This window comes from Salvia miltiorrhiza, chromosome 6, assembly GCF_028751815.1.
Source record: "Salvia miltiorrhiza cultivar Shanhuang (shh) chromosome 6, IMPLAD_Smil_shh, whole genome shotgun sequence".
Taxonomy (NCBI): domain Eukaryota; kingdom Viridiplantae; phylum Streptophyta; class Magnoliopsida; order Lamiales; family Lamiaceae; genus Salvia; species Salvia miltiorrhiza.
In genome coordinates, this window is record NC_080392.1 from 2,029,005 (window position 1) to 2,053,265 (window position 24,261).

The window sequence follows — 24,261 nt, forward strand, 5'->3', positions numbered from 1 at the left end:
TGTATTGCCAAAAAAGGAAACAGGACATTTCAAGTGGGACAACCCAAAAAGGAAAGCAGGACATTTCAGCTGGGACAGAGGGAGTACTTTTTTGGTTAGCTAAAATCAAGCATAATACTAACAAACCTCTAGGGTAATATAGCAATAGTACTGTACCTAGTACACCTGATTAGACATTACAATAATAATTACAAAGTAATATATATAAATAATTAGAAATTAAATTAAACCTCTCACTTCATTCATTTAATTTTCTCCAACCAAACACAGCCTATTACGTACAATCCTTATCTTTACCTGATAAGAAATCAATATTGGTATTAGCCAATGATGTTGATGGAAATAAATGATGGTTTCCATGTCCAACCGCACCTTAATTTGCCTCCAAAATTACTTCTACACTCTCCAAATCTCTTCGGTGTTTGCTTTGAGGTATAAGAAAAGGATAAACTATATTTACCATCTTATATCTTATTTATTTTAATATATAAAAAGTTTGAACAGATTATATGATTTTTCGGGCAACTCCTTATCAGGAGTTTAGGCCATATTATAAAAGAGCATCCACATCCATTGAGTATGGAGCATACTCAATGGAGTAGGAAACCACTTATGAGTAAGCACCCTGTATTGGGAAGACTCATCCACTTACTCATATCCATTAATTTTGTTTTTTTTTTGTATTTTTCATTTAATTTTAATTACACCAACTTAAATAACACAGTTACTTCAAATTAAAATTGCATTATTTTAAATTACATAAAAAAAAAACATAGCCTAAATAACTATTCCGACCCTAGAGGTCCGAAACGTGCTCGATTAAATCATGTTGGAGCTTGGCATGATATCCATGATTTCTTGCATCTCCCCCGGACGAAGACGAAAAATCATCGAACCACGAAACCATTTTTTAGTTGAGAAGAGAAAAATAAAGAAGAAATGAGTGAGAGCAACAGTAAAAAGAATGAATGAAATGGAGAGAAATGAGGGGTTTATATAGGAAGAAAAAGAAAATAAAAATAAAAAAAGCTGTTACATAGCCGTTGAAAAGAAAGAAAAAAAATCGGCTGACATAGCCGTTGAAAATTCAAACTTTTTTTTTATAGGCGCGTGCATTGCACGTGTCTTTGAAAACGTCGGAATAGTCTTACTCATATTATCGAGTAAGACTCGGGTAACGCCGGATCCACATCGACGTACTCATCATCGCCTTTACTTGAGTAAGCACGATCGAGTACATGGATGCGTGGGTGCTCTAAGTAGAAAAATAAACGAAAAATCACTAACGCGTCCATATCAGAAAAGCAAATAAAAGGGAAAATTATGGCACTCGAGACCCGTTAGATGAGGCATATGTTGGTCTTTTGGGTTGTTCTAAACTAATCAAATTCCAATAAGTCATCCTCCAAAAGTTGATCATATATTTATATTGATCGAAACGCAGTATCCATAGTTGGCTTTATCTCCAAAGTTGTGTACATCCATTCCATATATAATTTTGGGTAACAATTAAAATTGCCCTAAACCTTAAGTTGTTTATGAAAAATGCCCTTTCTTATAAACTTAAGCATCCCATGCCCTAAATGTTTGCAATGGTCCATTCTACCCTTTTAGCATGAAATTCTCAATAAATCCATCATAATGCAATATCATGTTTTGAATTGGAAATAGTTAATGAAAAATTTTATCAGGCCCAACATGCTTCCGTACAACTTCAAAATAAATCTAAATTTAAACCAACATTATACCTTTGTCGACTGGTCTTCTTCAGGAGTCGGTCTTGTTGCGTTTTACGGCTCGTCTGCCCACCCGGCACGCACCAACCACGCACTCGCAAGAGATGGTTGCAACCCTTCCCCTTCACTAAGTGCCGACTAAATACTTTGTTGGAAAAATAAAGAAAATATTTTTACTAAACCGGAATAGTTGGACAAAAACAAAGCGTTTATAGAGGAATTATATAAAATTAATTTATTTCATAAAAACTCCCCAATGGAGGAGACTACTTGTTTAGCTACCCATAGTAGCTAATACTTGTGTACATAAAATTTAAAAGAACTAAAACTAAAACTGTAAAACTTTGAAAGACAGAAAATTAAAAATTACAAAGATAGATTCTGAAGAGAGAGTTTGTAGTGTGAGAAAGTTGTGAAATTTTTTCGATGATCTCTTCTCTTCAGCACTTGTGTTTTTATAGAGGTTTGAACCCCTCTATTATTGCTCGGTGGTTGGCCTTGGATTCCATCCTCGTGACCAGCTTGCTTGAATATGACATCCACCTTCTTTTGTCGGCCTTGATTGCCGACACTTGTTAGTGGCATCACATGGTGCTGGACCCCGGCTTTTATCTTCTTGTGATAATGCTGGTAGGGGCCGGCTACTTTTCCTTCCACTCACTTTTGTCCTGAAGCTTTTGGTGAGTGGTCCTCCTGTTCTTCCACCCACTTTTGTCGTTTCTTTTGTGGGTGCGATCCTCGCTGTGAATCACATGATTCACCAAGTTTTGTCGGCCACCTTACTTTTTTGGTGCCCGAGGTGTTCTTCCCTTTGGTGTCTGACGCTCGTCATGTTCATCAGACCGGAACCTTCTTCTGTCAGGTTTCGGGAGGAAACCTTTGCCGAATTCTGGCTCCTTCTGCGACGAACATTGGTCGCAGATTCTCTCGATCCAATGGCTCACATGAGCCATATTGCAGAATTTGCGACGAGTCTCTTTGCTCCCCGCGATCTTGTTTCCCCAAATAGTTTGCCTCTTATTCTCGAAAGAATTTTCAGCAAACTGAGTTGTTGTTCCTGTCATTGTGTTAACCAGGAACGTTCCCAGATCTGAGCTTTGAAAGAACTTAAATCTGGACTTCATTTTGTCCATCTCTGTGAGACAGACCCATAGACCCCATGCTCGCCTCGTGGAGATTTGATCCTCCGTAAATGTTGAGACGATTGCGGCATTAAACTCAGGAACTTTGATCCGGTTCAAGGCTCCTGTATCTGGTCTCCGAAGCTTGATGAAATGGAAGGCTTCGTAGACTCCTTTGCCAACTGGCTCTGGAGCTGCACTGAAGAAGTACAATTCCAGAACGTCTCCCCTTTTGAGGGACTCGTTGTTCTCCCATGCGTCGAACACCGTTTTCTGGATCCATTTGGGTAGACCCTTGATTTCGGTGAATGCCGGAGAAGTGGTATAAACTGAAGCTAATGCCCCAAATTCATACCATTCTTTAACATCGTTTGGATTGGCTCCTGGCGTGAACCAAACCCTTGGATACTTTCCAGCAACATCAACCCGGCAATTTCCCGGATTGATGCCCCTTCTCGTAAGAAGTTTCTCCCACCTGTCTTGATAATTCTGCCAAGAAGGAGAAGAAATAATAAGATTAGTATCAACCTTAACTTGGCCTGTCATGGGCCTAAGGCTGATCTCTCCCTCTTTTACCCCAGAGGTGGAGGGTTGACATGTTGATTCAGGGAGTGACCCCTTAACAACATCTTTTCCTCGAGCGTCCGGCTGTGAAGCCATTCTCTCAGGACTTGGGCTAGGGGTACTTGAATCCCCTGCTACAGGTAATCCGCCCTGTACGGAAAGCATTGCTTTAGCCCGATTTTCACGGACTGCGCGCAAGAGCGGCTTTTCAGTTGCTTCTTGAAGATTGAACATCTTCATGAAACAGACATCAATTTGGCTAGATACTTTGGCTTCATCAGCCGCTTGTATCTTTCCTGCTTGTTTAGTGTGTAGTACACACTTCTGCCATTCTTGTTGTAGCAGCTCTAGGCTTTCAAAGAGCTGCCCCTGTATTGCCTCGATGGCCTCCGCTTCAGGGAGCTCCATCCCTTGTGAGGAAATCTGCAAGAACATTCTGATCAGATTTCAAAATGACAATATCATAATCATAATATTGGCATTCTGCTTGCCATCTAATTAATCTAGCCTTTTCAGGTTTAGATTCAAACTTTTTTGTTAAGAAAGCTTTAACGTTAGTGTTATCAACTTTCAAAACGAATTTTTTAGCCAGTAAGAAAAGCGGCCATTTTTTAAACGCCTTCCGCACTGCAAAGAATTCTTTCTCGTTGATGTGCCATCGCACAGCCTCGTCGTCGGAGAAAAGACCGCTACAGTATCTGCAAGGTTCTTCTCCATAAGGGGTGATCTTTGTAAGCACAGCTGCCCACCAGAAATCACTCGCGTCAGTGTAGAGGACCAAGTCATCCTCGTCTTGTGGTATTGAAAGTTTCGGGAGATTTTTGCAAATCTCTTTCAACTTTTTTATACCCTCTCGATGTTCCTCCTTCCATATGAATGGAACATCTTTCTTCAGTAATGGACTGAAAACCTTTCTATGTTCCGCAAGGTTTTTGATGAACATCCCTGCGAAGTTGACAACTCCGAGAAAGCTTTGGAGCTGTTTTTTCTCCTTGAGATCCTCCGGAAATCCCTGGACTTTTTCCACAATATGATCTTGTAGAATTATCCCAGATTCATCGATCTCTATCCCCAGAAACTCCATTTTCTGAGTGGCTATGACTGCCTTCTTTTCAGACAGCACAAGTCCTTCTTGTTGACAAACATCCGCAAAGATCTCCAGATGCCTGACATGTTCATGAATGTTTTTTGATGCAATGAGGATGTCATCAATATAAACAAACATAAACGCAGAATAATCTTTGAAGAGATTATCCATTTTCCTTTGGAATATCTGAGGCGCGTTGGCTAACCCCATTGGCATGACATTCCAGACATAATGTCCTTGTGGAGTTGAGAAGGCTGTGAACTTCTTACTTCCTTCCTCCATGCGAATCTGGTAGAAACCTGACTTGCAATCGAACTTTGAGAAAACCCTTGCACTTCTGATGCAGTTAATTAGGTGTTCTCTACTTGGGATGAAATATCCGTCAAACTCAAGAATGTCATTAATCCCTTTGTAATTAATAACCAATCTTGGCTTTCCTCGCTTGATCTCCCCATGATTTCTTACCAGAAATCCAGGACTGCTGTAGGGTGATCTTCCATCTTCGATAAGTTTTAAATCAAGATGCTCCTTGATTATACTCATCATATCCTGTTGATCTTGAGGGTTCATCAGGATAGGCTTGTATCTTACGAACTCATGCTCCTTTCCAGTTTTGACTTTCAAGGTTGCTCTGAGCTGGTTCTTGTCCCACCATGCCAAAGGATCCTCGTGATAGCACTTTTGGATTCTCCTTTTGACGTCAGCTATGGACACCTGTTCGTTTTCCTTGATATCCTTGTGTGATATCAGGGATACTTTGAGGATTTGAATTTCCTCTTCAGAGAGATCTGGAAATCCCTCAGTTCTGCATTTGAGCAAAACCTCGCCGAATCTCCTTTGATCCTTCATTTGAGGTCTCCGGAGTCTGCCATCATCACCACGCTTGCTGCGAAATTTGATTGGCATTGAACGATGAAAAGCTCCTTGGAGCCTTTGCACAATGATTTTGTGGTCACAATTGGTTGTGAACACAAGCCTCCTGGCCTCATTGTCTTGTATAAATCTCTTGAAGCTTTGCAGAAAATTATTTCCCAATAATATATCTGCTCCGGTATCATGGAAATAAATTGGTGGAGTCTTGACCTTGTACCAAGGTGTCTGTCCTGCTCCGCCGATCAATATTTCCGTTTGTTTTACTCCCTTTGATAGGAGCAAAATCTTTTTGGAGAAATCCCTTCCTGCAATTCGAGGTAGATCTTCTTCCACTTCTGCTGGAAAGACTCCTCGTTTTGCTGTACAGATTCCTGCTCCCGAATCCACATAAGCAGCAAAATATTCTGCTTTGAATTTCTCGTATAACATCCCAACAGAGATGTATATTGAGAATGGACTTGTCATTAGATCATCAACCTTTGACGCCCGATTGTGATCTCCATTCTTCCTGATTTCCATGACCATGGTTTATATTTGTCAAGGAAATCCCGTCCTAAGATCAGGACATCTGCTTCTTGTCCGGCTTGGCCTTCGGTCTGGATTTCAAAACCGCCAACCTCCAGAATTCCGATGTATCGGTTGTCTCCTGGATTTGCCAAATAATACAACGAGCTACAAGGAAATTTGTTCTCCTTGTTAGTTGTATCAAATCTTATGGAAACCTGTCTCCATCCTTCGGGACATTTAAGCTTGACTTTCATGTCCAGAACTGGGGTTTCCTGAATCGCCATTCTCTCATATGAATGAGAGAAACTCCTTGTAATAGGCCCTGAAGTTAGCCTATTTCCTTGGAATGATAGCCTTGGTGCTCCTAGTCTGAGACTTTGGGTATGGCTAAGCACCGTCTTGTCTCCAATATCGATGTCGATTTCTCCGATCTGAGGAATCTCCACTCGGTTTGGTTTGACTGCCTTGGCTACCTCCTTGAATATTTCCGGAATTTCAATGAACTCTTTTCCCAGAAATAATTCTGTGTGATGGGAATTTGATAAGGCATACGAGACTTGATAAGTCAGTGAGTATGGCCTATTCCCTTCTGTCAACAGTTCCTTCTTTTTGTAGTCCTGATAGAGGGTCAGGGCTCTGCTGAAGGATGAATCCTGTAGATTATAAGCGATCTGTGGATAGAACTCGGTTATAATCGTCTTGGCATAGAGATTGCCTGAAAAGGCTCCCAGAACTGATGCTCTAGTATCTCTGATTCTTTTGTCGCAAAGTGCGACATCAATTGGTTGGTCTGTCCCTGGGGAGAGGGATGATTTGATTACCAACTGAATTGCTCCAATATGAATCCATTTCATCGTATTTGCGACTTCTGGCTTCATTTTCTTAAGATCCTGCCTAATATCTTCAGCAGGTACCAGCTGGATCTCCACCTGATTACTTGTAATCTCCATTGGAAGCGCCATTTCTCGGTTTGTGACACCAAAATAGACATGATGCTTCCTCTTGGATGGAATCAAGCTATTAAAAACTCGATTCAATCTCCCATTAGAAAACCCTTGGTATGTTTGTACCTCTCCAGTTTCCTTATTGAGTCTCCTCACGAGCTTTTTCACCATTTCTTCCTGTGGAATCAGAAAATGGCTAGTAAATCCATTCTGATCCTCCTTCTGGGTGTGGTGGACCTCGTGTTCCTCTTTAGTCTGACTCGTCTCCGGTTGATCCATCGGACATCCCCGAATCTTCAGAACTAAAGACTTCTTCTTGCTCATATATACTCTCATCAGAGGATATATCTTCAAATTGATACACGGGTATCAATTTCTGGTGGTAGATTGCGTCTTCGATATCCGGTGTGGATTCGAATCTCCTTATCTGCCTTTTCTCGTTGTCTGGGCAATTGGTTGAAATATGCCCCTGTGCACCGCACGACCAGCAGTTGCAATCCTTAAAACTTTCATTTGCTTTGGCTTGAGTGCGCCTGAAAGTTTTTCTCGCCGGGATTCTCTTTTGATTTGAGAATCGGTTTCTTGATGGTCCGCTCCGTTGGCCTGACTTGTAGGAGCGTGCCTTCTGTCTGGTCCACATAGTTCTTGGCTTCCAAGAACTCCTTCTGGTCTTTCTTTCATAGGGTTGGTACCTATGTTTCTTTCTGCTCCTTCTTTGATATAGCAACTCAGCACCGATCTCTGTTGGAAGATCAATATTGTCGCACATCAATGGAGATTTCTTGTTGAGCTTCCTCAATCTCTTGAGATTTCTCAGGTTCGCCGCCTTCTGGCACCATTCGGACAGTTTCTTGTGAACATATGACATCCTTCTTGATGCACTATCAAGTGGATATTCTCCTGGTGACACGTACTCGTTGATGAGCATTTCCCTCCATGGACTTGGAAACTTTGTGAAAAAGAGGTCCTTGGCGGTTTGAGCATCAACAACCCCCATATGAACATATAGGGTATAAAGACGTAGAAATTCATCAAGAGCTTTTGGCTCTAGCACCACTAATCTTAGATTGTAGAGTGCCTGATGATATTTCTTGCGTTTCTCCTCTGCCGATCCTTCGAAAAAACCCATTCCCAAGAAATGGATCTTGATCTGTTTAGTAGCTTCCTTAATGATGTCATAAGGTTTTGTGCTAGTAAACAGTTCTTCCCTTGCTGAGATGTCGATTTTATCCCAGTATTGTTTTGCCATTCCTGCCAGACTTGCTTCGAAGATTTTGGCAAACTCCTTTTTATCGTACTCTATAGTGGTGACTACGATATTCAATGCTGAAGCCCATTCATCGATAAGATCCTCCCAATCTTTGAAGCTGGCTTCGTCGAGGTTGAGAATCAATCCATAGGGATGGATTGGTTCAAGTGTGGCCTTCCCTACAGGAGTATCCCGCATCTGTGGCCTGCGTCTTCTAGTTCGCTGGTAATGGCTGGCATCATCTGAAGCCCCACCTTTTTTTGACGAACTTTCTTCTTGGTGCTCGGTTTTGGGCACCTCATCTCCTTGGTTCATCTTTAAATCAACCATGTTGAGGTTAGCAAAAGATTCTGCTAACTCCTGTAGATCATCTAATCCGATTCTGTCAAGGCTATTCATAATATTTGCCTTTCATTATTCGGATTATGTCCTTCGGCTGCAACTCCTTGGGTGCTGCATCAAATAGAGATGGATTCGTCGGGTCGTTGGACCATTGCTTCCGAATTTTTCCGGAACATGGTTTTCGCCTTTCGATCTCCTCCATTTTTCTCTGGATATCACGTAAGAGGGTTAATATTTCCTCTTGTTGGAGTGATATTCTGCTTAGCTCCATCGGTAGATCGTACAGCTTGACGCCATAATATTCCACCGTCTTTTGGATCTCCCGCAAGTTAACGTTGTCGGAAGAGCTTGGCTCAATCTTTTGGTAGCCTGGAAAAGCTACGCTAGCCTTGTCTTTTGGTTCCATCAGTAGTGAGACCAATGGGCATCCGCCATATTTTGTTCAATGGTCTCTCTGGCTGCGGCCATTCTCATGAGGTTCTCGTGGTAGAACTGGATACTCGCGATAATATCGCGAATAAGCTCGATATCTCCTCCTCGTCGTAGGTTGGTAACGAGGGCTCGATTGTTCCAGGTGAGATCACCTATAAAGTGACTGATTTCTATCTCCAAATTTTGGAGAGAGTTCCTGTAGTGTACACATCTCGGACACTCGTCCGGATCCATAAACTTTTAATGGAGTCTCCTCCCACATGGGTTAATAATAAAATAAATTAAAATTATATAATTCCTCTATAAAAACCCGCTCTGATACCATTTTGAGAAGCGCGGGATCACTTTGAACAATTTCCAATTTTAATCATTTTTTAATCATTTTTGCTTAACAGTACGTGGCGTTGTCTCACAGTCCAGACCCAGTTTACCGAAGTAACCTATCGGGCACGAGGAAAGTTTCCAGCCGATATACTAGTCAAGCTTAATTAGGCAAAAGATGGGAGATAAAGAGAATTTCCAATTGCTTACTTGTCCATAGCAATTTTAGATTGAAAACAGCAATTCTGGACATAGTAAGACTAAAAGTGAAAATAGCTTAGGGGTATGGATGTCAATTAGGGTATGAAATGCTTTGATTTATAAGGAAGGGTATTTTTCATCTACAACTTAAGAATTGGGGCATTTTTGCATGTTAACCTATAATTTTCAGCAAAAAGTCACAATGTCTTTTCACTTATCCTAACTTGAATCACAGCTAGCCAATGATGTTTCTACATATATTATGTATGTATAATTTCAAATAACTTAATTTTTTATAGTATAATATAAGAAGATGAGAAATGTAAAATACAAATACAATTGTTGTAAAATGTAACAAAAATCATGTTAATATGCATTAATGATTAAATTTGGTTCTCATTTCTCATAATAACTTTGATTTTTATGTTTAACTCAACTCTATAATATATATATAGGGGTGGGTTACCGTGAGAGCACATTTTAAAATAAGAAATAAGAGCAATTTTTTTTCATGTATGAATTTTATGTAGAACACGTATGAATTCGCTGTATAAAGGTATGAATTGTGAAAAATAATTTTTGGCTACCTTTGGGATTCGAACTCAGGACCATAAATCCATCCAACAGGATTATGAATCAACCGTAGATCTTGATGATCTAAGGGCTGAAAATGATTCTTATTTTAGCTCTTCCCATATATAGTGGTTCTAGAGATAACTACATTATTTGTGAGAACGTGAGAACTATCAAATCTAATGCATCCACTGTAAAAATTAATGCATTCGCGGTTAAAATTAATGCACTAACAAAATAAAAAAAAAATTGCTCCATTCAGGATTCGAACCCAGGATCTGCATTCATCCACCGTAGATCTTGATGATCGAATGGCTGAAAATGGTTCTCCGTTCTTCTTTTATTTAATGGTTCTTTCTTGAACCTCTCCCTATCCCTATATGTGTGTGTGATTAGTTTCTATTGGAAATTTATTACATTAGATTGAGAACTAATCAAGACCAGTTATATATAGATCATTTTAAACTTTACGATCATGATTTAATCTGTCTTTCCACTTTTTAGGGGGGGGGGGGGGGGGGAACCTAATCTAATCAAATCTAAATAATTACACCACCTTTCATTTTCAATGAAATCCCAATTTTATAATCAATGAAAATTCTCGTGAAGAATTACATTGTTGATCGTAATAAATACCGATTTTGGGTGAATAAATCACTTTTTTCCCATGAATAACACGATACAAATAAAATAAATTTTGCCCAAATCATTTAATTTGTGATTCTCACTATAATCGACTCGTGTGTGTGTGTGGAGAGAGATTCAAGTAATATCATTAAATAAAATAAGAATATATGGAGAACCATTTTCAATCATTCGATCATCAAAACTTATGGTAGATGTATCATCTTGCTGGATGAATGTATCACACGAGTTCGAATCCCGAAGAGAGCGAAAAAAAAAATAGTGCTTAATTTTGACAGCAAATGGATCAATTATAATGGTTCTCATGTTACCGCTGTAAAAATTAATGCATCCACTATTACAATAATGCACTCGGGAAAAAAAATTATCACTACCTCTAGTATTCGAAGCCAGGTGATGCATTCATTCAGCAAGATTATGCATTCACCGTATATCTTAATAATTGAAGAGTTGAAAATTATTCTTCATTCTTATTTTATTTAATCATTCTTATTTTATTTAATCATTTTTACTTGAACATCTTCCTATTTATTCTTAATTGATGGCCATAACAATCCTGCAAGTAAACATCGTGTGTATGTATGTATATACACCATGTTATTAATTAAGAGATTTCTTAACTCATTTCATGCACGATATTGACATATAAGTGCTCGTTTGGTTTAAGTAGCGGAATGGAAAGGGAATAGAATCAAATAAAGGAGTGGAACGGTAATAATAACAATTACTTTTATTGAGTGTTTGGTTAAACAATAGAAAGAAATCATTAATAAGTGATTCCCCTATATTTTGAGGGGTAACAAATTGAGTGATTGAGTTTTCCTCAAGTAAGGGTAATGGTTAGTTAATTAACTCATTACTCAAACCAAACAATAAGGAGGTGATTGGTACGATGGAATAGAGGTGGGAATGGAATGGTGATTCCTACCTTACTTCCATTCCTCATCCATTTGTAAAATTGAGTCAAATAAAATTGAGTTTTCAAGGCACTACCCATCAAGATTGAGTTTTGTAAAATTGAATCACAAATTTTTATTTATTAGAATTACAAGAAATATCTATTATATAATCAAATAAGCTACATGCATGACACTACACAAAGGTGGAAAAATAATCACACGTAGGCGGGATCACTATTCACGTGAAAAAACTACACCACACATAGAGGAATTGAATCCAAAATCTCTTATAAATGAGAGTCTTTAAGCGTCTTAACTTTTATCACAAAATTAACACCAAAACTAAAAAAATTGTTTAATTAACTACCAAAGATTTTGAGTACGTAGCCGTTACGAGTGAATTAGGAAAAAAGAAAAGCAAAAACAGAGAAGTCAGAGATTCATGATTAATGGCTTTGGCTGAATTCAGAAGTTTTATGTATATAATATTGGATGCTGCTTTCTTGGATGCTTTTTGTATTCCTAGTTTTAACTAACACTCCCAAACTTCAACAATTAAATAATGGATTAGTACTAGATATTACTTTATGTTTGTTGGTGAGATCTAGTGTTCTAATTAAGTATATATATAATGCTTAATTAGTACAATAATATTCTATATGCGACTGTGACTGATTTCAACCGAAACTTAGGAAATAAAGTATATAAATTTGCAGTTGATTCATTGCGGTGGTTGTATATTACACATGCATTTTATTCCTTTGGTTTCAAACTCTCCTTGCTTAACTCTCTAATCTCCATCACACATTATAAAGTGTTTGTGCTTTGACGATAAAACAATACCATAATCATTATGCCTCTTTTTTATGGTTGTGATGATTGGGCTTCGGATGAATAACTAGGCTTGCACTCTAATTATGCAATTGATCGAGTGATTGTTTATCATTTTCGAATTGGATGAATTATTTAATCACTTTCTAATTAATTCTATGAATCACATCTATCTCATTCACCAAACTAAACTCCCTACGAGAGTTTAGATTTGATAAACATCAATCTTTATTTTTTATTGATTGTGAACAAAGCATAATTTTATAATAGTCATAAAGCATTTTTTTGTGCAGAAAAAACAAAATAACATAAAAAAACATTATTTTATGCGTAAAAAACAAAGTTATGTGTGCAAAGGCATAATCCCATACGAAAATCAATCTCAAGATTCATGAATTGAACTGATTTCTAGTTAATTATTTATTAAAATGTTATTATATAAAAAACGAAAAAAAAAACCTAACCACCCTTGAAAGCACAGAGAAAGTTGACTAAAGGCCGAGCCTCATTAAAATCTCATTAAAGAAAATTCAGTGGCAAAAACTTAAGTAGGAAAAAGAGTACTCGTCTATCAAAAGAAAAACAGCAAGAGAACCAAACAAAAAGAGCAAAGAGAATGTGGAAAAACTTCAGGAGCTCCGGCCTAACCATCGTCCCTAAGTAATCTCGGCCATTCCATTGCTCGGGAACCCTCAAAGAACTCAAAACAAGAAGCCAAATAAGCAAGGTAGTAGCTAACAATCCATACATTGGCAAAAATCGCCAAACTTCCAGCACCTCAGTGACCAATCTGCCAGAAGCAAAATATAAGGCTCGATGCCGATGAAAAAGGAACTCCATCGTCGAGCACCCAGCAGAGCCCGACCACTCAGACCCCAACTGTGAGCGCACCCAACAGTTGTAAAAAAGCATGCGACGAAGGACTCGAACTCAAAACTCATATCTTGGACATTAACTTCGTACCACGAGGCCAACACACACAATCAAGACAATTTTTATATATTTGATCTGTCGCCTATATATATACACACACACATAAACCAATGGTTAATTCTGTCACCTATGTATAATAAAACTTCTCATAAAAGTAACACAAAGTAAGGCTGTAGTGCAATGGTTTAGGCGCTTTTTCTTCATTCCATTCCATTGACCGTGGGGTCGATTCTTACTAATAAACTATGTTATTTTTTGTGTATTTTGTGCTTTTTATAGTATTTTATAATTCATTTCTATTTTTTTAACATTTTTTATGTGTTTTTTGTGCTATTTTTGTGCTTTTTACAATTTTTTATAATTTATTTCTGATTTTTTTTTCAATTTTTTTTGTATTTTATTCCTCTGTATATTTCTCCTTTTTCCAGTGTTTTTTTTTAATTCTATATTTTATTTTAATTTCAATGTCTTCATATGTGCTTTTATCATCATTTTATTTATAATTTTTTTATGTTAAAAAAAGTCTTATTTGCTATTAGAAAAGGTCATATTTCCTGTTAAGTATGATTTTTGGTCATAGTACATATGAATTTTCATAATAGCAAACATATACAATTACTTAATAGAAAATATGAATTTTTCTAATAGAAAATATAAATTTTTTTAATAGCAACTATGGCTTTTCTAATAGAAAATGTGAATTTTTCTAATAGTAAATATGATATTAGTTGTATGAGATATCGCTTAATAGTAAATATGACTCTTCGAAATAAGATTTGTGTTCATATCAAATACTTCATCCGTCCACGAAAAAGAGTTATACCTACTCTTATTTTTTTCAACAAAAAAGAGTCATATTTTGACTTTTTGCACAATTGTATCTTCTATTTTTTTTTTCTTCTATATTTACTTTATTTTGCCATTCATGGATCCACCCCAAAAATCAAACCCAACCCACTTTATCCTTTAATTAAAACTAGTCTTCTCTTAATTTAAGGCGACTAAATATGTATACCCTCTCAAACCCTAGCTCACTCCCTCTTTCTTCATTGTCGCCTTTTCTCTCTTCATGGGTGTTGGGGTGCCTGACACGGTGGTGCATCGGAGCTTCTCCGATAGGGACGCGCACTCGGCAGACGCAAGGGAGCTCGAATCCGTTGCTAAGACACTCCCCGCCAATACACTCCCTTTCTTCATCTCCTCATTCTTCTCCACCGACAAGTCCCTTATTAGCTGCCAGTGCCTCCGACTAGTCTCGATCTTGTCAAAGCACCACGAAAACTCACTCTCGCCTTACCTATCAAAAATTCCCTCCTCTATCGTTCGCCGCCTCTGCGACGTCAACCCCTTCCGCCTGCGTGAGGAGTTTCAAGGCGAAGTTGGTGCATCTCGTGTTGGTGGGGAGCTCGATGGCGGTGGACAGAGTGCTTTGTGGCAGCGGGAAGAATATTTTCCCAATATTATTCACAATACTCTATTTTGGACGAATCAATACTTTTAAGATATACTACATTCGTCCACAAAAAATAGTCATAGTAAGGGACGATACGAATTTTAATAAAAATTGTTATAGTATTTATAATAATAATTAATTGTATTGTGAGTGGAGAATAGAGCTCACTATGTGATAGATAGTTTCCTAAAATGTAGATGGATTAATTTTTGTGGACATCACAAAATAGCAAAAAAAAAACTATTTTTTATGAATGAGGAGAGTAATAAATTGGGGGGGGGGGAGAGGGTCAAACTGATAAACTTTAAAGATAACAATAAATCTATGCAGTCACATTTATGACTGTAAATGAACAGAGCTACTCGCAAGCTATTCAAGATTCGGCTAAAAAAAAGCTCGTTCGGAGCTCGATTAGATAGTAAACGAGCCGAGCTCGAGCCTGATTTCGAGTTCGAGATTTTTATCGAGCCGTGCTCGAGCCTGACAGTACTCGACTCGTTGAGCTCGCGAACATGTTCGGATTCGATTGTTTGCGAGCCTTATTCACAAACCTTCAATTGAGTTAGTGCACGAGCCTTAAACGAGTCGAACCCGAGCTTGAGTAACATATAAATTAAGAAGTTTTTTCCTGATTTATAACGAATTTGAGCTCAAGCATTATATATACGAACATCTAACGAGTCGAGCTCGAGATCAAGCTCGAATTCGACATTATTGAGTATCACCCGAGCCGAGCTCGAGCACCCGAATATTTAAACGAGCCGAACTCAAGCCTGCTAGTATTGTTTACAGCCCTATAGTCACATTCTTTCCACCCACAAACTAGTTAAATAGGAAAAAATTTAATTAATTTTATTCTTTAAATAAAATAGAATTTGCTTATTTTATTGTATTATTTATATTGTACTTATTTTAAAAAAAATATAATTTTTTATTTTTATTTTATTTTTTTTAAATAAAAATTTATAAAAAAAAACAATCAAAAGAATAACGACAGTATGATTAATATAGTAAAATAACTAATTTTTTAAAAATAAATTAAATAAATCATTTTCTTTTTAATTTATCTAATGTGTAAGTGGCCACACAATGTGACTATTTAGCAACATTCATACTATAATCCATCATTAATCGTGTATTAAATGAGGTATTTAAATTTCCACCAAAATACAATAAGTGCATAATGTTATTGGAATTATTTCGAGGCCGTGTTGTCAAATCCGATTGGTGGGATTGTGAGGTGGTCCTCTTCGCAAAATCAGCACCATCCACTACTACTCAATTAACTTTTTTGCCTATAATTTCTGTATTTTTCTGCACAAATATTTATGATGGACCACCACTTATATACCTGCAATATTCAATACTTGCATTTAATATTTCCTAACCTGGCACATCATAGCCAGATTTTAGATGTTACTCTTAATGGCCCATGATTTACAAAATGGATTTAAAATTTAAAATTCTAAACATATTAAATACTCTACAATACATTGTTATTGTTCTGAATCATGTAGTATTATGTTGAAACCAAATTGGTTGTTAAAGATTGAGAGTGTATCATTTCAATATCAATTAGGGGATTTGTATTCAAGAACATTATACATTTTCAACTATTGCATAAACTATTTCATATAATTCGGCAATATTTTAAAAGCTATATTTCACATGGGCTCAAAGAGTTGTCAGAATCACATTCCATTATATTGTTCAACCTGCTAATACACTTTATGGTTTTATCTGGTATATTTCTTTGTTTTGGTTTCAATGTCATTTTCAGAAACTGGAAGTTTATAATTGAAAAGTATCTCTGAATTGGATGTAAAAAGTTAGATGTAGCAAAGCTTACTCTAGCGTCAACATTTAATTTATAGGATTTATAGAAACAATAAATCTATGCAGCTAAAATAAAATGTGCTTCGATTTAATTGTGCGCGTGTGAGTCTAGACGGTGCTGAATGGGGGGGGGGGGAGTGAAACAGAGGAGGGATGGCGACGCTTTACATTGTAGTTATTTTTTCTTTTTTGGTAATTTTTTTTAAATAAAAAATTATTAAAAAATTTAAAAATAACTCCAATATTTTGAAAAAATAATTAAATAAATTAATTTTTTTTCTTCTATTTAACTAGTTTGGGAGCGTACACTCTTATAAAAATATGATCATGTATACACCTAAATTTGCAATATTCATATAGTTTATAGAATGTTGTAATTATAACATCACCTTTTAATTTTATACGGCTACATATCACTAAATCTTTTTACCAAAAAAAAAATATAATAATAAAAAATGTCATTTTAGTGCTAGCACTAACATATCGAACAAATTTGGTGAAAGAATTGGTGATGTTATATAAAAGTAAAAACTTTAAAAAAAATGATGTTGTAGACTTGTAGTTACAACTTACAATATTTCAAAGAACGTATATACGTTACTGAAATATTATTCTAACACTTCTTCAAAAATCATGGAGTGGAAATAATTGCAACACGAATAACATATACTCCATAAATATGAAATTACAAAATAATTATTCATTATACGAAAATCTAATTTAAAAATCTTTAAATATTGCGCTCCAAAAATCCTATAAACTACATGATGTTTTTTTTTTTAATGATATAAACTACATGATTGAGAGAAGTACATTTATGTAGGTAGGTGTTTTTATATATCCATTTAAATTCATGTAAATTTAAAGCCATTTACTGGATTAAATATGTATTCACTTTAATACTTTATAGTCATGACATACTGAATGATCATTGCAATTAAATAAGTGAATGAAGTAGGAAAATGATTTGTAGTGTCAGTAAAGAAATGGTAAGTAAATTAATGACTTCCAAATGTGTAACAAATGATCTCTTCTTGTACCTTAATAATAGAGACATTTATCATGAAGGTGACTAAAAATAGGATGAATATTCAGTATTTATAGTATATTTTCCACTCAATATGTTTTGGAGTACATTAATTTATTCCAGATATTCTCATATTTTCTTAAAGAGTAAACAGTATAACATGTCGGAAGGCCGAAAAGAATTTATTAATTCTCTCATTGCACATTTTGTTACATTAGTTACCAACTTCAAACAGTTTACATTTTTGTTCGTCGATTTCTGTAATTTTAATTATTTTAATTTATCAACGGCCAATCACTTAGAACTATCGTGATTGTTGTTAGGGAGTTTGTTATTTGCATCTTTTTTAGTGATAGGTCAATGACTTCTTCCTTCTTTCTTTCTTTTTAAAATAATTAATTGGCCTAGTTCAAATGATAAAATTGAAGCACACACAAACTCATCTTTATAATAGATCTCGAATGATGACATTTAGATTGGATCGGATTCGGCTGAACTAGCCCGAAGTCAATCATTCGGGACCGAAACATTGGCCACGGGCCGAAAAACTGAAATCGCTAGAGGCCCGATTCAATTACGGGCCTAAGATGTGTGAACCGAAATCCGACGGTTAACTACCTTCCGTTCACAATATCGTTTCCATTTTTGCTATTTTGATCCGTCCACAATATCATTTTCATTTTCATTTATAGTAATTGGGTCTCACAAACTTCACTCACAACAATAGTGAGACTCAAACTCCACTGCAATTGCAAACATTAGTAGTACTTATTATTATCCACCACTTTCTTAAAACTCGTGTCATCTACAAAGTGGAACCGATATCATAGACGAATGAAATATTAGTTATTAGTGTAGTATTAAATTCTTTAGTAAGTTTAATTTACTTATTCAATTTTGTAATTTGAAAATTGTAATTTATCTGTACATGTAAATTATAATTTTTTACTTTAAATTTAATAAAAATGCGAATTTTATTACATTTTGGGTGTTAATGTGTAATAATTTTATTTCGTTTATAGTTTTTCAACAATTTTGGAAACCGGTGGTTCAAGGCCTAGAACAGGTCCTTCTCAATCTCTTCACGAGCCAATTACAATACACCTTCCCCGTGAATCGTGAACTGACGGTTCCGGGCCCGTGGACATCACTAGTTTTGGGTTCAATCCCGCCTCGGTACGGTGTAGTTTTTCCACCTTTGTGTGGGTAATAGTCCCGCATGAATTCGATTAATTTTTTTTATTTTTGTGTAGTGTAGAGGTTTCGTCTGCATACGTATGATTTATTTGATTATAATAGATACATCTTGCAAGTTTGAATAATAATAATAATAATAATAATAATAATAATAATAATAATAATAATAATAATAATAATAATAATAATAATTTCTTATTTTTCTCATTTGAATTTTAGTCAAATAAATTAGAATTTTACTTTTAAAAGTGGCATGTTTATACCATATTATAAAAAAATACATCTGCCGCTAATAATTCATCCAGTCAAAGACATATATATCTAATTCCAAACTCAATTTTGTCCCTCTTATGGCTAGAGATATGGTTAGCATATCGAGCTTCGATTCCCCCCCCCCCCCCCCCCCCCCCCCCCCGCCACACACACACACATATACTAGTTTAAACGAGCTCAAGTATTTATTTTAGGGTTAATTGCATCAAAATACCCGACCTTTTTCCAAAATTTGGTTTTTTGACAATCTTTTTAATTGTAGCAAAATTTTTAACGAGCTTTCAATTTATTGCAATATCCGTCCAGGGAAAATTTCCGGCCAAATTAAATATGAGTTGGCAGTCGGAATGCCAACGTGGCATCGGAAATGCCAAATCACACCCCCCTCCCCCTCCCACGTCACCCCCACGTCGCTCTCTCTCTCTCTTCCCCTTTCTCCTCCCACGTCACCCTCCCCCTCTTCCCCCTGCGCAGTCCTCCTCCTCCACCCCGGCGCCGCCGCATCTTTTCCAGCCGGCGAACCCTTCCCCCTCCCCCATCGCCACTTCCTCCAGCCGGCGAACAAGCGAGAAAGATCTCGAGAAGGGCATCAAAGCAGAGCACTTATGAACACAAAAACATAAACACATTTCAAATTTATTTGAAACTCAGATCTGCGAATTGCTGCAAATTGATTCCCCAACAAATCCTCCATCCTCTACTAATCCTCGCTGCTACAAATCTTCGAAGAGAGAGAAGGCGGATTGGCGGGCGCCGCTGCTGGATCTCTGGATCTCGGCGCGGTACCGCTTGCGGAGCTTCTCCATCTTGTGGCGGCACTGGACGGAGGTCTTGGGCGGGAGGGCGGGGCACCGCGACGCCACGTCGTCGGCGACCTCCTGCCAGTGGTTGCTGCGGAGGTTGCCGCGGCGAAGGGAGTACCACTTGTCCTTGTAGGCGTCGATGAGGGCGACAGTCTCCTCGGGACTCCAGCACGGCGGGCGGAGGCTAGCGTGGCGGTGGGGATGTCGTCGGGGGAGGATGGGGAGACAGCCGGCGAACATGGTGGGGGATGAGATCCGGGGGAATTAAGGGGAAACTGGGAAGGGGGATGGAGAAGAGAGAGAGAGAAGGTGACGTGGGAGGAGGAGGGGGAAGAGAGAGAGAGAGGGCGATGTGGGGGGTGACGTGGGAGGGGGAGTGGTGTGATTTGGCATTTCCGATGCCACGTTGGCATTCCGACTGCCAATTCATATTTAATTTGGCCGGAAATTTTCCCCGGACGGACATTGCAATAAATTGAAAGCTCGTTAAAAATTTTGCTACAATTAAAAAGATTGTCAAAAAACCAAATTTTGGAAAAAGGTCAGGTATTTTGATGCAATTAACCCTTTATTTTATGAAACAAGAATTATTTTTAACTCTTAAATTATGAAGCTCTATAGTCTTCGTTAAATAAATTTATAATAATCCAATGTTTGAATCCACTCTTAAATTACGAAGCTCTATAGTCTTCGTTAAATAAATTTATAATCCAATGTTTGAATCCTATAAGTGGAAGATAATATATCTTTTCAAATGCATAATTATTCATAACGAATTCATGATATTTTACAATAAATTCATAATATTTGGATAACATATCTTTTCAACAAAATTATTCATAACGAATTCATGATATTTTACAATAAATTCATAATATTAATTTAATCAAAACTTGGATTCATTTAAACCACCCTCTATATATAAGGTTTGGCCACATAGTCCTTTACATAGAGATTTCATCTATTATCCTTTTTTATCTCAATGAATACACTTTTATCTTCTGTTATTGTCGACATATCAATGAAAATAAGCAGTGTGCTTTTTTTTCTTTATTCTTTTCATAAGAGAATTTTTTTCATAATACTCTCTTAAAAATGGGGCACATTTTGTAAGCACAAGTTTAATAAAATAGGTGATATTTTTTATGGAGTGGAGAAAAAAGATCGATCTTACTATTATATGAAATGAGTAATTAAAATTGGATCAAATGTATTTTTTGGTAAAATAAGAAGGTTTTGTAAGAATAAATATAAAAAAAATACTACCTCCATCCCATGAAGTAAGACCAAGTTCTTTTCGGCACGGGAATTAAGAAATTGATATTTTGTGTGTTAAGTGTGATACGTGAGAAAATGAAAAGGTGAATAAAGAATAATTTTTTTGTTACTTTTAGAAACTGGTCTTGCTTCGTGGGACAAACCAAAAAGAAAACTTGGCCTTGCTTCATGGGACGAAGGGAGTATTTGAGTTCATGTACTAAAAAAGAAAAATATGTTGTTTATTATGAATGTTAAAAATAATAATTGTGCTTGATTTTTTCTTTAAGAGAGTAAATATAAAATTATTTAAATTTTCGAAAGAATTAGTAGAAGAATAGAAGAGCACGTGAGGAGCACGTAAGATAACGGAGGAATATGTGCAGAGTCGAAAATGCCAAAATGGGTAGGCCTTAAAATACGCATAAAACCCGTTGCCCATAACTGCATATGCCACCTATCACATAACTGCCACCTCATCCTGCATACTCATACTTTCCTAATTCTATACTGAGTATACTCCCTCCGTCCCACCGAACTTGAGTCGTATTCCGTTTAGGACTGTCCCGCTGAGCTTGAGTTATTTCTTTTTTTTGGCAAAAATTAGGCAATTTAAAGCATTAATTTACAAAACTAATTACACTCCTTATACATACAAATGACACTTTGATCAAGAAAATGTGTAAGTTTCCTTTTTTTTTATTTTTCAATTTACCATCAATTATTGAAAGAACAAAAACAAATACTAACTAACTAAAGTATTTACACTAGGAATAAGAGATAAAGAGTGACATCATTTTACAATATAGAACATGAAATAATTTATTTTCAAATAGAACACTTTTAATGGCTTATTACGTAGCAAAATTATGTCACATTTTAAAGTATCATTTGTATGTTGAAGTGGTATCATTGTGAAGGCGGTTTCACCATAAAACCGGTTTTACATGAGTTTTTGTGATTTTTTAATCTTCATATTTAACTTTTTTGAGTCATTAGAGTATTTGGGTGTAGATTTGACTAAATTAAATTTGAAATATAATGTTTAGATTTCTTAGGACACGTGTAAAATAAGACTATTTGACGACACGCCGACCACTTTAATAATCGAGTGTGAGAGTTTTGTGAGCATGGTCAAACTTTCAACTAACGGTTAAATTGAGCTCATTGCAAAACAGTCCAAATTTTTTACTTCAAAAGTCCTAAACCAATATAGAGATTTTTTTTTTTTTTTTTTTTTTTTTGATCGGTAAAACTAAACCAATATAGAGATAATCCAAACTTATCTGGTCAATTTATGTGTTTCTTTTCTTATATGGATAAATTGAAGAAAAAGGTGGAAAGCACACATAAATCTCCAACATTTCTCTTTTATTTTTTGTATCTTAGAATTACGAAATAAACTCTTAATATTTGGGGGAAAAAAAATCATTGATGTGAAAGACGCAATTTCTTTTCGGTACGAATTTTAAGAAGTTAGTATTTTATGTGTTAAATGTAATATGTAAAAAAGTGAAAATGTGAATAAAAGGAAAATTTGTCATATAAGAAAAGTGTTCAAATTTCACGAGACAATTCAAAAAGGAATACTGTTCAAACTTCGCGGGATGGAGGGAGTAAAAAGCTACGTATTAGTCATCTTTTGTTTTAAATGTATTAAATTTGCACAATTTCAGGTAATATTACACCCAAATTCAGAAATTTGGCTATAATTTTCTACCGAGAGTGTTCGTCAGTCAACTGACTGTTAATTTTTCAGCAACAATATCGGTTTGGGATTCTTATTTAAATTTGATGTTGATATGGAAGTTTACTCAACATTTGAAATTTTGAAATCGAAGGAGTAGTATTAATTAAATTTGAGAATAGTGAAATAAAACAAAACAAAATAAAGGGGCGTGTTTAGAATCTAGAAATATTAAACTAAATTTAGGATTACACATTTACACGAAATATATTAAAATATTCACAAATTAATATCTTTAAAATCCTAATATATGGAGTACTATGAAATTACAACAAAAGTTCTGCGTGTTTACTTTTAGAAAATGAATACCGCACTAAATAAAATTAATACTTCATCCATCTTATAAAAAACATAAATTTTTTACCATTTTGAACCGTCTCACAAAAACATAAACATTTTTATTTTTGCACACTGCCCCCATCACAATTCATTTACTTTTTGTCTCTGTTTTTTATTAAGTGAGATTCAATTTTTACTCACAACACATTTTTATTTAATATTTTTTAAGATTTGTGTCATTTGTAAAAGTTCATTTTTTTTGTGAGACGGTGGGAGTAAAAGTATATTTAAAGCAATAAAGTATAATAATTTAAAAAATCTAAGCATTTTCTCTACCAAATCACACTTGGAAACCCGTGAATTGTTCCAGTTTTTGGTCTTGAAATTGCTTAAAATTTAACTATGTATGCAAGTCGATGCAAAATTACTAAGAAAATTATTGTATTTTATTTTTGAGTTTTTTATTTTATTTTTGAGTTTGGAGACGAGAGAGGATTGTGATTCTTATCGTTAGGGTTATCTTTTATCTCTTTAAATCCCTAATTTTCTATAAAAGATTATTCCACATTTTCTCATTTCTCATTTCTCATTTTAAAGAGAGATAATATTATTACACCAAAGTGATTAAGTGAAAAGAAAAAATGAGAAATTGTGAAATTATATTTTATAAGAAATGAGAAAAAAAAAAGACAAAAATTTAAAGAAAAAAAAAATAATTTCATCCCTTATTTCCTCATAAAAAAAAACACTAGTACCTAAGAATACTAAGTTATTGGACCAATTTAGTACTCCCTCCGTCCCATGAAGCGTGACCCACTTTCCTTTTTAGGTTGTCCCACGAAGCTTGACCTGTTTCTAAAAATAGCAAAAAATTTACCCTTTATTCACCTTTTCACTTTTTCACCTACCACACTTAACACACAAAATACCAATTTCTTAATTCCCGTGCCGAAAAGAAATGGGTCACGCTTCATGGGACGGAGGGAGTAAGAAATACCTCACTTACCAATTTAAAACTAAGTTATAACTGATCACTACTCCATAATACTAAATATAATATTTTTAAAATTCTAATTTAGAAGGAGATATTAATTAAATACCATTATACTAAAGTAATTTGATTTACATAAT

General features: G+C 35.8%; 1 protein-coding gene across 1 annotated transcript in view; it reads right to left on the minus strand.

Annotated features, from left to right (window-relative positions):
* Positions 1 to 21,244, minus strand: part of LOC130987821 (uncharacterized) — a 551,243-nt gene extending 529,999 nt beyond the window's left edge. The window contains exon 1 of the mRNA XM_057911513.1: positions 21,114 to 21,244. The gene's annotated coding sequence lies outside the window, so the exon portion shown is untranslated. The remainder of the gene's footprint in view (positions 1 to 21,113) is intronic.
* Between the last annotated feature and the right edge of the window lie 3,017 nt (positions 21,245 to 24,261).